This window comes from Sciurus vulgaris (genome assembly GCF_902686455.1).
Source record: "Sciurus vulgaris genome assembly, chromosome: 9".
Classification (NCBI taxonomy): Eukaryota; Metazoa; Chordata; class Mammalia; order Rodentia; family Sciuridae; genus Sciurus; species Sciurus vulgaris.
This window is the reverse complement of record NC_136469.1, coordinates 2,976,680-2,991,575: the sequence shown is the minus strand read 5'-3', so window position 1 is coordinate 2,991,575 and position 14,896 is coordinate 2,976,680.

The window sequence follows — 14,896 nt, the reverse complement described above, 5'->3', positions numbered from 1 at the left end:
TCAGGTGGAGCTTAGGAGGGGACAAGTCGGCAGCTCTCTCTGTGAAGGGAGAAAGCGGTTGCGGAGAGGGATGTGTGGGGGGTGCAGGGTTCCGGGAGAGAGTGCCTGGGGTCTGGACCTGCTCCCGGAACCCATCAGCCTCTCTTGCAGTTTCCTGTAGTTTCTCTGGCCCCTTGGAAGTTGTGGGGAATTTATTTTCAGAATCTGACTCTGATCAAAATGCAGATTCACAGGTTTTATTCCCCAAGCAAGCACTTGCAATCTGTCCCGCCCTCAGTAAGTCTCACACTGCCTCCTGGACCTGACCACGACCGTTGCCTGGTCCTCTCAAACACCCAGGGCTGTGGCAGCCTTGGCAGACAGCGGGATGCTGCTCGGTGTCTTTAGGATTAATCCCTAGTGTGGATTTATGAGGTCCACTGTGTAGGATGGGCATGGTGACCTCAGAATAGAAGCGCAGAAGTCACAGTCTCCTAGCATGGTTATTAAAAATCTATCAATGTTACATTTATTACTGAAGAAATATACTTCATATTTGATTTAAATCCATCCTCAAATCTTCATCACCAGATTAGTTCCACAAAGATATTGCATTTTACAAATTCCAAGAGATTAAAGGTGGGGCAAGAAGACTGGAGAAAGAAACGTGATATAACTTGACACTTGCTTTTCATAGAAGACCAGTTTTCAAAGGGATCTTTTTAGTTAAGTATCATTAGACATGGATTTAATATCTGGACCCAAATTACTGGTCAAATTATCATGGCTTGAAAGAGTTGGTGTATCTTTGTGATGTGAATAGCCCTAATTGTTGGCAGGTCTGAAATGGTCTTCCATGGGCTTTAAAGTCTTCTTATTATATTGTTCTCTACCTTCTCTTGGGCAGGTGATTATAGCCAGCTGTGAATTATACTTCGGGTTGGAAGGCAAGGGTAAAAATTGAAGTCTATGAACTAGACAAGCAATTCCGACTACCTGTTAGCTGTGGTTAGGGTGCAGATGTGAAGGGAGACCCCTTCCTCACAGCCAGCTGTGATTCTGAGCTTCCATCTGCACTTACAGAAAAGGGATAATGATTAGCCTCACCTCTCATAAGACCCATGAGGATGGGGAGGAAATGTGTTCCAAGGGCACCTGGCCATGCCTGGTTGGGGAGCACAGCCAGCTGTGTGTGTGTGTGTGTGTGTGTGTGTGTGTCTGCACGGGCACACGTGCATCTGGTTGTGCAGAAGGCACTCCACATGAAACCACCCACCAGAGCTGCCTTGGATTCTGACTCTCCTTCTTGGACAGGCACAAAGGGACTGAACGACCCACAGTAATTACACACTAATGAAGAACCGACTGAAATTCAAATTGTACCATCCTCTAGTGTTACTGCCGACTTTAAAGCCCAGGGTGTGAAGGAACGTCAGGAATCCCATCTCAGACCCAGGGTCCTCCTGCAGCACGAGGACTGGACCTCAGCTGGGTGGGTCTGGCCAGCTGGTGTCAGTTTCATGCTCTCTTAGACCCTGAGTTTAGTTTTTCCTTTGGAGGGGTGAATACTTTGAGTTCAACTGTGTCTCCCCAAAATTTGTATGCTGAATATCTGACCTCTGGTGCCTTGGAACAAGACCTTATTTGAAAACCAGGTTGTCAGACATAATTATTTATGATAAGGTCAGCGTGGAGTGGGGTGGGCCTCTAACCCAACTGGACTGCTGTCTAAGAGGCTGTATGGAAATCCGGGCTCCAGAGCCCTGAGATTTGTCGACCCCTCCAGACCCCAGTTCCTGGTGCTTTGTTAGAGCAGCCATAATAAGTAATACAAAGAGTAGAAATTCAAAACTAGGAGATAAGAACTTACTGGCTCCAGCAACATGTTATTAATTTTGAGAATTTGAAATGTACTGGCTCAGTTCTTTTAGTCTGCAGCTGAGGAGCTGGGCTGCAGAGGATCCCTGTAGCAGATATAACAAGGTATTTGAAGGAGGCCGGCTCCTGTTCCTGGGCCTCTTCCCTTGGTTCCCTGTCATGACCCAGAGGGATAGTACCTATCACCCAGTCCAGAGAGATGATAAGTAGAATGGAGGAAGCAGATGACATTTGGATCTGGCCAAGGTCACTCTTGGGAGGTGATCAAAGAAGGCTTAACAGGCAGTAGCGTGTTGTGAGGGTGTGTGTTGTCTGTGTTTTGCCTTAATTTGGGGTTAGAAGAACAAGCAAAATCCATAGGCAGAGTGGAGAAGCAAGGACATTTCCACTGGAACACCTGGTGGAGGTGTGAACACGGGCATGTTGGGACGGTGAGGATTGGTTGTGTTGATGGACAGCGTTCCAGAAGAGGGTCAGTAGGAAATGAAACTGGAGAGATGGCGGCAGCCACACTGCTGGGACCCAGTGCTCAGGGAAGGGGGCTTTGCTGCACAGGGACTCTGCCTCGATTTGGGTCCAGGAGGCTGACAGGTCAGGAGTCATTCATTTCTGCCTAGCAGAGGTCCTTGCCAGTGGGCAGTTCAGACTGGTTAGAGCAGCATCTGGGAACCCTGACCATCTCTTGCTATTTTTGGTTCCTCCAACCTGTTTGAGTGAATGTGTGTGTGTTTGTACACACATGAGAGTGACCTCTAAGTAAAGCTCCACATACCGCACTAGTGTTTGAAAAGTGTCAGTCTATTCTAGCTGACCTTAAGCTTTTCTGGGCAGAGTACTGGGAAAACTATGAGAAAGATTTTCCATCATTCCCAAGAGGTAGAAGTGACTTTTGAAGGAGATTACTCTATTTATCCTTTAAGATTCCTGAAAGGGAAAATATCAAAAGAGGTTTTGTGTGAGGACTCACTAATAACCATGTTTATTACACATGCATGAAGAATTCTTGAAAGGTCAACACAAAAATTTTATATTTAGGATGTTGTCCTTAAAGCCTCTTAGATCATATGTCATCACTGCAGAACGATGGTGACTTACTGTCTCAACTATACACAGGCTGTCACAAGGCAAAGTGCCAGTGACTACAAGGGACCTCACATTGCTGGGTGAGGAAAACATCTGTTTTTTGAATCGAGGACAAATCAATTTCAAGTTCAAGAAATAAGGCTTCATAAATAATGCCTGTCCCATCTCTACCTTCCCATCTGAAATTATTAGATTTTTACAAACATTGACTTATTCTTTTCAGACTACTGTCTTTGTTCTTATTTTTATGGTCTTGGGAATCATGATCTTTACTTTTGCTGTGATTTGAATGTTTGTGTCCCCCAAATTCATATGTTGAAGTCCTGCCCCTCAAGGTGGTGTTAGGAGGTGGGCCTTGGGAAGCTGACCAGGTTGCATGAGATCCTGAGAGATTAGGGCCTCCTGAATGAGCCCCGAGACTGAGGGCCTGCTTCCACCAGGTGAGAACCCAGCAAGAGGGCACTGCACGAGAGCCAGAGAGCAGGCCCTACACAGACACCAAAGCTGCTGCTACATAGTGGCTCATCTTTCAGTCTCTAGAACTGAGAAAACTTTGTCGTTTATAAGCTTCCTAGTTTATGGTATTTTGTCATAGTAGTCAGAATAGATGAGGACAATTTTTTTCAAAAAAAAAAAAAATGGGTCAACTTAAGCCAAAAACCTTCATCTTACAAGATTAATAGTTGAATTTCAACCCGTATTAGGTACAGTTTCAGTACCAGACATTTTTCTAGACATATTATCTCCATTGCAACTCTCCACTCTGGTACTTTGTTTTTTTAATATACATTTTATTACTCTGTGGAAATTATATGCAGCTCAAATTCTTCCATCTAACTCAAATTAAAATAGTTCACAAATAACTGAGAATCAATCGTGTCCCCAATGTTTATCTCCAAGTTACAGATGTTTTCTTTCTTCATTTTTTGCCTCAGATGCATTAGAAGCCTTTTAAACTTTATAAGCAGAGTTAAATAAATAAACGTTTCCATTGGGAAAACTGTGGACTTTCACCAGCTGCAAACTTCACTGCGCTGGTAAATTTATGTTTACTCTGTAATAAAACAGTAATGCACAGCCCTGGCCTGATGTCTGAGCTAGAATTTAACCTGTTTAATTGGACAAGTTCAGTGGGCGGTCCTTCTGTCCTCCACGAAGCGGCACCCTCGCTGACAGCCTTCCCAGTGAGTTACGGTCTGTGCTCAGACTGGGAATATCCCCCCATTACTCAGAAAGCAATATCCCAGTTGGGGGTACTTCATCTCTTTACAATGAGATATTTAATTTTACTGTGCCTAGAAATATTTGTCAAAGAGACAAAAAAAAGTGTTTTTCCCAAAGAAATTGGGTTCTTCTACTTTTCTAAAGTAATTAGTGAAGAATATTTCTGTTCCTTTGACTACCATTTTCAAATGCCAGACGAATTTTAAAGGAAAGTCAAGGCTGTGTACGGGTCAGGGAATCGTGTTTGAACTCAGGTACGGGGATCCCTGGATGCTCGGGTCAGGCGTTTCTCAGACAGACGTAACTGTGAACCAGCACCTCAGGCGCACTGCATGGAAAGGCTTCAAATCCCCGTGGTGGCGGCTTCAGTGCATGAAAAGAGCAGGGACAGGCCTGAGCACCGGCCAGGGGAAGCCTGGTGTTCTCCTTGTAGTAGACATTTACACACACACACACACACACGTGCACACATGCACACACACACAGAGCAGCATCCCCATTGATTAAAAAAGCAAGCCAACGTTCAAATACGATCAATAATTTTTCCTAGAACCAGAAGTTGTATTTTCATGTTTTTTGCTTTTTTTTTAATATTTGTATTTTTTCTCCACTTTTCCTCTTCATTTTATTTTTTAAATTGTACAAGAAATTTGAAGAAAAAAAAAATAAACTCTTCTGGTAAGAATCTGAAATATCTGGTTTAAGGCTAAAGTCCCTTGAACAACCCCTCGGGTCCCGATGGTATCTCTTCACTGAGGTGAAGAGATGTGCACACCTCATGTGAGCTCAGCCTCCCAGCCTCTTCAGTCTGCTCTCAGAAGGTGCAGACCCTCCAGGGCTGCACTCACGGCTGGCCCCCGCCCATGCGGAGCAGGTGTGTGAGCTGACCTTCAGGTGAACAGCATGTGGCACGCCTGACTGCACAAGGCGCCCGTGTCACGATTCCTGGCTTGAGACCTGCCCATCTTGAGACGGACGTGTCCTTTGGCTGGTGAAGACCTCCTGTGCTGGCCTCTGTCCCTCTGGGGCAGCCTGACATCGCAAGTGCAGGGAACCCAGGAGTGTCTTGCGGGTCCTGACAGAGCCCTGGTGCGCGGTGGGAGCCTCCTGGCTTGACCCGGGTGTGGGTGAGGAGAAACCACCCTGGCAAGAGGGCTGTGGGAGGAGACATCCCTTGCTGGGGACTGTGTTCAGAAGCGGACATTTGTCCCCAGCCAGAGGGTCGGGGATGAAGGAGGGGCGTCTACTGAAACTCCAGGGGGCCCAAAGCTCAGACAGAGCCAGGTACCTGCTGAGGCCGAGGCGGAATGCTTCCTCTGGCTGGGCTTGGTGCCCTGGGCCGGGGCCCACACTTTGACCTGCAGAGGCAGCACCAGCACGCTGCTTGCCTGGAAGACCCGGTGCTTCCTGTGACTTCACTTGGGAGAGAACAATGCCATGGCGCTGCCCACGTGGCCCTTCACGCCAGCGACGTGGAGTCCACCTGTGAACCGGACCGAGGGGCTGCCCGTCTGGCAGCAGCTGCCTGGGTAACAGAAGCCGCCATGGCGCACAGGGCGAGGGACTCTCTGCCCTCGGCTGTGGGAAGAGGCTAGGTGGGACTGGAGCTGGCAGAGGACAGGACTGCTCAACGGAGCAAGAAGAGATGCCCCCACAGCCTCCCCCACCCCACACCACTGCAGAGGGAGGTGCCTGGCCCAACCCCCGCCCTCCTGGGCAGCCCCTCGATTCGAATTCCCCAGCATGTCTGCTCCAGACTTCTGGCCTCTATCCATTTCAGATGAAGGACCTTCCTTTCCAACTCTCCCTTGTGTGTATTTATATGTAAATTAAGATTAATGGGTATTTATTATTATTTGAAGAACGGGGGCATCTATTTAGATAAAAAAGTTTTTGTTAATTTGTCACTCTAGGGAATTAAAATGGTGGATTTTCTAAAACCAAATCATCCTCTAGCCAATTTTAAATCTGACACAGTGATTGCTGGATTCTCTCTACTAAGGTATTGATGTATTATTTAGGAGTTTCGTATTCAAGTTCAAAACAAATTGAACTATGATGTTAGTGTTAGCGAATCAACACTGACGGTGTTAGTGTCCGTTTTTGCTCCCAGGATGTGGTAGGCTACAGGACTCATAGTTTAGATTAATGCTTGCTCTGAATTCCAGATTAATTTACATAAAAGGGGATTTTCAGCTTGCTGATCTTAATCTTTCTTGAGTCTGGTGACTTTGGGTAAATTGTTACCTGTTGAACTAATGTTATTGGTGCTTTATTGGGTTTTCTATTACTTCCTGGGCCAGTTTTGATAATGTGTATTTTCCTGGAAGAATCAGTCAACATGTGTAGGTGAGATGGCCAAGTTCAGTGGTCCGCGGAGGCCAGGGTCCTGGGGAGGTCTTGCTGCGGTTCACTTCTCCTGGCCTTCTTTCCAGCAGTGGCCCTCAGTGCCTCAGTTTCTCAGACCCCCTGTGGCCTCCGTCCACCCACCCGCCTCGGTTTCCGGGCTTCCGTCTGATGCTGGTGTCGCCCCCTGGTGTTCTTCCTTCTGATCTCCTTGAGTTGATTCAGCCCTCCCCCTTTGCTTCCTGACTGCCGGAAGTGATCCGCCCATTTCCAGCTTCTCCCAGCAGCCATGGAGGCATGCCTGCCAGCTGACTGCCTCCTGGCTTCTGCTCCGCGAGGTTGTTCCAGGGTGCTTTCCTTCTTGTTGCTGTCCTCTGAACGCCTGGCCATCCTTGGCTTTTGTCTCACTGCTTGTTCGTTGTGCTCCTTCTGTGGGACTCCAGCTTGGGCTCCTGCTTCGGGTTAGAGCCTCTGCCCGCTGAGCTCTTGGCCTCCCCAGGACTGTTGAAACTGTGGGGCCGCAGGCCTGCTTTGGTCTTGGCTTTCTCATCTCATCAGCGACTCTGTTTTTATAAATGATTTTAAACCATGTTGGAATTTTTAGTTGTGATAAATGTGGCATCACGGACACTTGCTCCTCAGCCAGTGTGGATATGCAGTGCGCTGGTGGCCAGTGTGCTCACCCTGCTGGGCAGCAGATACCTGGGATTTCTCTTCATGCAACGCAGCTTTCCACCCACACCTCCCCTCCCCAGACCCCAGTTCCCCTCGACTTTATGCTTCTGAGTTCCACACTGGACCCCTCCTCACTGAAGAGGAATCGGGCAGTCCGTGTCCTTTCGTGGCTGACTGGGTCCATGGAGCTCTGTGTCCTGAAATTGCACCCGCTCTGTGGACCTTGGCAGGATGACCTCCCTTCTGAGGAGATACCTACTGAATTTTGCTCATCTATTCACCCCTGATGGACACATGAGTTCTTTCTGCCCCTGAAGGTTATTTTAAAACACTGACATCGAGTGCAATTACTCCATGTTTTGACTTTCTCTTCATTTTTTTCTCCTTATTTTTCTTTCCATCTACCTTTTTCCCTTTTCTACTTCTCTGAGAATCCTAAGAATTCGAACATATACATCTAAACATTTTCTTCAACAGTTTCTGGAACTGATCAATCAATCAAGCTCCTCAGCGTCTTAGGTGCGTCTGTTCCCCCAACCTTCTCCACAGACACTGCCTCCTGTTCGCCAAGTCAGCACAGGCAGAATTAGAGGTCCAGACTGGTGACTGGTAAATGGAAAGATCTCTTCATTGCATACCCCTAACTGCGGACTTGTTTTGTTATTATTGTTCGTTATACCATTACATCAGCATGATTTTATTTTCTTCCTGCTGGATTGTATCTTCGGTTTGTTTCACAGGGACTGCAGTAACAAAGTTGTGAAGTCACATATACTTGAAATTTCCCAGGTGGGGATGACTGCCTGTGTCTGTCCTTCCTAGAGCAGTGCCAGGGCTCATGCCTCCAGCTGGGTCCCCCGGGGGGGGGGGGGGGGGGGCAGCGAGGCTCCTCCGGAGGACATGCAGCGGAGCGGGAGCAGCTCAGGCTTGCCACCAGCTGTCACAGAGGGAACCAGAGACCCTTATCCTTCATAGAAGTGATATCGGTGTCAAGAAGTGCTTCCACTGCATTAATAAACTTCATTAGGAACATTCTTCAAAATAAGTTAAATCTTCAAAGTTAGATCACATAACAGCTTCCTCTTAATTGAATTTTGCCATATTACGAGGTTTGTACGTCTCCTTTGAGATTTCTCCAGCCGCTGTATCACCACATGCATGAGAAATGCTCTGCCCCACCATGTGCCCGACACTCGGTTTAAATTCCATGGCCCAGTTCCTCGCCTCAGATCTGTGCTTTACACTCTGGCTGAAGTAGTGGAGATTTTAGTTAGACAGCTGAGGGCTAAATTCAGTCACATTTGCAAAGACATTGACTTTTCCTGATTGATGTTTTATTGAGAAATTGGACATTTACATTGGCAAGGATCACCTGTAAAATGTGTTTGAACTTGGTGCCACTTAGGCATGCTGGGAAAGGAAGAAAAAAACGTTTTGCGGCAAGTTGCTACTTTTCAAATCTCAATGTTCATTTCCCATGGAAAAAATACATAAAATTGGAGAATTAAACACCTCCACATTTTCCCCTGCTGAACCTGAAAGTTCAAAGGCTTTGTGGTTGTGTGAGTGAAACGCTTTCCACAGCCCATAACCATGGAGCTGCGGAGGCCTGGCGGGCAGGGCAGGGCAGAGGGCTGGAGGAGGGAGCCCGCAGGACCCAGAGCCCAGAGCAGGTCTGCCCTGGGGGCAGCTCACTCCCTTTCCTCCCTTCAGGCTCAGTCTGCAGATTCACTACAGAGATCTGGAGTGTGTCTGTCTTTCTTTTGAATGAATGTAGTGTGCTTTGGCAACACCTGTAGACGGGTTCTGCCAGGGTGGCCTCCTGCAGCACATTCCCTCCGGCCACCAGCCTTTGGTGACAAAGCACAGGTAAGGGACGTGCAGTTCTGGCGTAGATATTTAATTAGCCTTTTCAATTTGAAAACCAGTTTGCTTTCACGACTAGCAGAAGAGCACAAGAGAGAAGCTTGCCCTCTCCACACTGCTGACCCAGCAGCTCCCATGCGTCTGATGGGTGAGGGTACACAGAGCTCTCTGGAGGGATGCTTCCTATGGTGCGCCCTGTCCTCTTTCTCTCTCATTTCTTATAACACACAGTAACTGCCTGTGTTCAGGGGACGAAGTGTGATATTTCAGCACAGCTTACGACCTGTGACGATAGATCGGGTACTGGTGTACCTATCACCTCCAACACGGTCCTTTCTTTTTCTTGAACATTCAAACTCCCACTGACTATATGAAATCATGTAATCACTGTGGCCAGCGAAGGCCCCTCCTGTGCTGTGAAGCAGTAGAACTGGTCCCTTCTGTCCACAGTGTCCACGTGTCCACCCACCGTCTGCTCCCCATGACCCCACCTGCCTCATGCCCCGGGCTCTGGGCGACCTCAACTCTGCTCACACTTGATGAGGTCGTGGTGCCCGTCTTCCCGCACCTTGATTCACTTGGCCTGCTGTCCTGGGGTTCACCTGTGCTTCTGGGACAGGATCTTATGGACGAGACCTCTCCCACCACGTATGCATATATATATGCTGATCTGCACGTTTGTTGATGGACATCCGGGCTACGTCTGTACTGTTGCAAACCCTGCTGCGATGAACACTTGTGTGGAGATGTGTCCTTGGCGGGCAATCTCATGTCTACTGCACGTGCGCCAGTTGGACCGCCCGACCACAGGTAGTCCCCCTTCCACTGCATTCCAGGACGCTCCACCTGTTTTCCATAACGTCTGCTGGCTGACATTCCCACCCACAGCGCAGGAGAGCAGCCTTTCTCCATGTCCTTTCCAGCATTTGGTTTGACGTTTTGGTGGCATCCGCTCTTGCTGGGATGAGCGGCTATCTCACTATCTCACCTCTCTGGTGAGAGGAGAGGCCGAGCACTTTTCCACAGACCTGAGAAAGGTCTGTTTAAGTCTACTGCCCCCTTTAAAAGTCAGGGTACCATACATCTGTATTTGGGTTGTTGGAGCGCCTCACAGATTCAGGATATTAACCCCGCCGGGAGACTTTGCTGTGTATTCTCTCCCACCCTGCAGGTCCTCTCTTCCTTCTTTCCTTGCAAAGCACTTAGTTTGATATGATCTTGTTTTTCTGTTTTGGTTTCACTGCCTGTACTGTTAGGGTCCTATCCAAAAACTCCTTGCTCAGACCGACGTCATGGGGCTTCTCCCGAGTGTTCTTCTAGTTCTGCCTGCATCTTTTTTTTTTGGTGCGTGCTACTTTTGAACTCAACTTCGTGGTCGCCGATTTTCTCCATGGGTGATATGCCCCCTGATGAGAGTGGGACCTGAAGTCCCCAGCCATCACTGCACCAGACTCCCTCTCTCCTTTCAGGTCTGATCACATGCTTGATTTGTGCCTCCAGGTTGTTCAGTGAGGAGTGTACATGTGTCCACTTGCTCTGTCCTCTGGCTGAATCCAGCTTTCATCCTGACATGGTGACCTTTGACTTCCTGCTGTTTTGAATGGGAGTCTGTTACTTGATGTGGAGCGCCACTCTGCTTGCTGTTGGTTTCTGTGTACATGGGGTATCTTTCCACCCTTCACTGGCTGTCTAGCGAGTCTTTACCAGTGAGGCGAGTTTGCTGTAGATAGTACAGAGTTGGGTCTTCTATCCATTTTTATCCATTCATATCTTTGAATTGGGGGATGTAATCTACTTATATTCATGGTTTCTTTCTTCTGCTTATTGTTTATCTTTGTGGCTTTGGTGGTTTTCCATATTGATAAGGTTTGGCTTTGGCTCTTTTTCAGTTGCCCGTTGACCAGCGTGTTTCAAACTTCACACCTGTTGGTGATGGAGGTGTTCATCCTCCCGACCTTGGAGGTGGGACTTCCATAAGCACTTGTTATAATTCCACTCTGGTGGAGGCAAATTCCCTCAGTTTTTCCTTGTTTGAGAAAAATAAGATCTATTTCTGCCTTATTTCTGAAGGATAGCTGTGCTGGATGATCCTGGATGGCAGTTCTGGGTTTTTTGTTTGTTTGCTTCCAACTCTGAACATGTCATTCCATTCTCTGCTTCTCTATGAGGTTTCTGCAGAGAAGCCTGCTGTTGGTGGAGCGGTGACTTCCTTACATGTGACTTGACATTCCTCTCCTACACTCTAGCATTCTCTCTGTCTTTGGCTTTTGACAGCTTGCTTATACTGTGTCTTGGAGAGCACCTCTCTGATTTGAGTCTCGCTGGACTTCTTTGACTTCGCAGATTTGAATGTCCACATCTCTCCTAAGACCTGGGAAGTTCCCAGCTATTGTTTCGTGTAATATAACTTCTTTGCCTTGCTTCATGTCTTCTCCTTCCAGTAATGAAAATATTTGCTTGCTCAATTTTGTCTCACAGGTCTCATAACCCTTCTCCACTCATTTTCTTTTCTTGTATTTTTCCCCCTCTGACTTTGTTAATTCAAAAGATCTATGTTCAGGTTCAGAAATTCTTTCTATTGCTTGATCCTATTTGCCGTTGTGACTCACGTTTTTCCCCCAATCATAGGAATCTTCAACTGCAAGGTTTCTGTTTGGTTTTTTTTTTCATGATGTCTTTCTCTGTTACGCTTCTCACTCAGATGATGCACTGCTTTCTTGTATTCATTAAATGTTTACCTGTTGTATTCTCCTGTACCTGAGCTTCCCGCTTTCTGGCATCTCATAGACTTCCTTTCCTTTGGTTTTGCTGCTGGACACTTACTGTGTCCTCTTGGGGGCCAGGTTCCCTTTACTTCTTGTGTTCCTTGTGTCCCTTCACTAATATGTGTGCATATCCTGAAACAGTCATCCAATTTTATGATTTCTGTTTCTAGTACGGAGAGCCTTTTTACCATGATTTGTGTGCTAGCCCGTTAATTGGAGTGCTGTGTCAGCTTTGATTCTAGGCTGACTCAGCAGCGTGGTTTTGCTCATTCTCTTCAGCTACAATCCTCATCAGTGAGGTCTGCAGCTGCATCTGTGGCCTAGCCTGTAGGCATGTGTAACTATAGTGGCACAGAGTGGCTTTGCATGGGGTTGGGCTGTCACCTGACTGGCTATTGTGCTGGGCACAGGTATCCACAGGCTCTGGGGATTGGCCTTCTGGTGGATGGGGCCATGGTATGCATGGGTGCCCCAGACCAGCCAACCATGCAGCAGGATGCTAGGGGTTTAGGTAGGCTTATAGCCTGGGCAGCTGCCAGGCCATGCTAAGGAGTGTGTGGGTGTTGCTGCCCAGTCATCTGTGCAGTGGGTGCTCTTGGGGCACCTCCAGCTGGCTGTCAGGTGGGGTGCAGGCACATGGGCTGTGTTGGACTGGTCAGTTGTACAGTAGGCTCCTGAGTACAGCATGACTGCTGCCTGGACAGCTGCTGAGCTCAGGTGTATGCAAATGCTGTGGTCCAGCTGGCCATGTGGTGTGCTTCTGGTGGGCTAGGGTGGGTTTCTGGTTGACTACCAGGCTGGGCAGAGGCAAACATAGGAGTGGTGGACTGCTGGCCATGTGTCAGCTTCTACTCTGTGCAAATCTGCCTGTTCCTTGGGTGACTGGGCACAGTGCAGGTGTGGAGCTTGGATCTCAGACTTCCTGCTGGTTAAGGTTCCAAGTAACCAGGGTCTTGGTGCTGTAGACACCTGTAGGAGCCTGGTGCAATGATGGTGCTCTCCACGCTGGAAATGTGCTGGGTCCACTAGCTCCAGGCACGACACTCTCCAGTCATGCGTCAACCAGATGTTTGCAGAGGATGCTGAGCCATGGCTGCATGGGTCATGGAGGGCAAGGGTGTACCACCTGGGCTCCTACTCCGTGGTATCACAGCTGTGAGAACCCTGGAGTTCTCCAGACTGCACTTGCTCCCTGTGAGGGCTGCTGGGGTCTCCTGGGGCTGTCTGGGTCTACCGTTTCCTTCTTCCCTAGAGAAGTCCACCTTGACTCCAGGATGATCTGGGAAGGGGAGATAGTGTTGATGCTTAATTTTAGATGAACATTAAAGAACCAGCTTAAGAATGGGTCAGGGTGATATTGCTCATCCTTCTCTTGTGGTGAACGTGCAATCTGTCCCTTGTAGCTCGTACTTTGCTTTGTACAGTTCTCTACCCATCTTGTATGTGTTGGATTCCAGAACTTGTCCCATTTCCCCATTTCCTGGTCTTGACTATGAATCATTCTGGCTTTGCGAATCTTCTCCTGTGTCTCTCAGGTTCAATATGTCCCTTGGTTCTCCTTCCAGGTTCAACCATCTTGTCTTGTCTTACCAACGTCCACTTTCGGGAATCTCATTGCCACTGGCCTACCCTTCAACATTCTTTGTGTAACGTAACTCATTTAAGTTTCAACCACCTGCAGGTCTTTCCTGTTAAAGGATTTTCTGGTCCTACATTGGCCCTGGTATGAGTTATTTAGTTAAAAGTGTAATGCCCACATCTTTTCTGGCTTCAGGGGTAACTTTCCATGGTGCTGTTGCTATTGTGGACTCCGTGCTGAGGAGGTGCTTTTTGACTCTCTCTCTCTCTCTCTCTCTCTCTCTCTCTCTCTTCTTTTTGAGTTATACCAAATACAGCTTATTCTTTTCTACTCTGGAAGCTTGGCTTCATATTTTCACTACAATATCCCTCTGACTCTCAGGAAACTAAACATAAATAAATCTGTTTTCTTTTCTTTTTTCTTTCCTATTGAGCTTTTAACTCCGCAGTGGCACTTGGAAACTCTCATTAATAACTGAGACACAGTCAAAAGAATTTAATAGCATGTGTGCTAAGACAATTAATTAATACAGAATTACAATTTAAATCTTCCCTGAAATGAAAACAACAAGACCCACATAAGCAGCAGTTTTAGTTTAATAACTAGGGCCTGCTTTAGGCCTATCAATGGAAAAAAATTCCTCCAGGGCAAACTTGAAATAGGAAAAATGTGCTTGGAGCCACTTCTCCTGTGTAAGAGCACGCAGTACTTTCTAGAATAAGCAAGTCAGGTGCAGAGGCATACTTTAAATATCAACTTTTTGATTTTATTTATTTTTTTAAGACTGGATTTAAACTTTTGATATAAAACAGACTTTTAATTTCCCGTTTTTCAAAGATAATATTGAAAGGTCACTCAAGCTTTTAAAGTTTTAAGAAATGACTCATTGTACTACCAGTGTCTTATAGGCTTCAAAATCAAATTTCCGGTCAGTATTGTGCATTTTGATTTGGCAAACACATACCCTTTTTTATGTGTTGTAATGGAACTTATTATGAAAAGCTTTTTATGACCATGTTTGACTTGGTAGGTCTTCAGAACACTCCATTTATAGATAAAAAGAACATTGCATGCTTTAATGAAATATTCTGAGTGCTTGTGTCAATTTTAAGATAAATCTCTGACCAAGATACATAAGATTTGAAGTTTCTCTTCTTATTGATTTCAGATTTATCTGTAACAATTTTTCTGTATTTACCATTTCCTAATTTGTACGATGCCCACATTCAGAGAGGTGAATATTCTCAAGTTGGGGACATTGCTCCCCAGAAACAGAGCAGGATCGAGCGGTGCCATGTGCCAAAGCAGCCAGCTCTTCTCTTCCTAGTGATCAGGAGTGGGAGAGACTTCTGCACCCAGAGAGATAGGGCAGAGCACTGTCTGAGGGCCAGGGTGGCCGAGCTGTGTCTGAAGAGGTGTGCATGTCTTGAGGAGATGCCGCCTGACTCTGGATTGGGCTGGGTCCTAGTAGGCCTTTGGATCTGGTCTGGTGGGGCTTCAG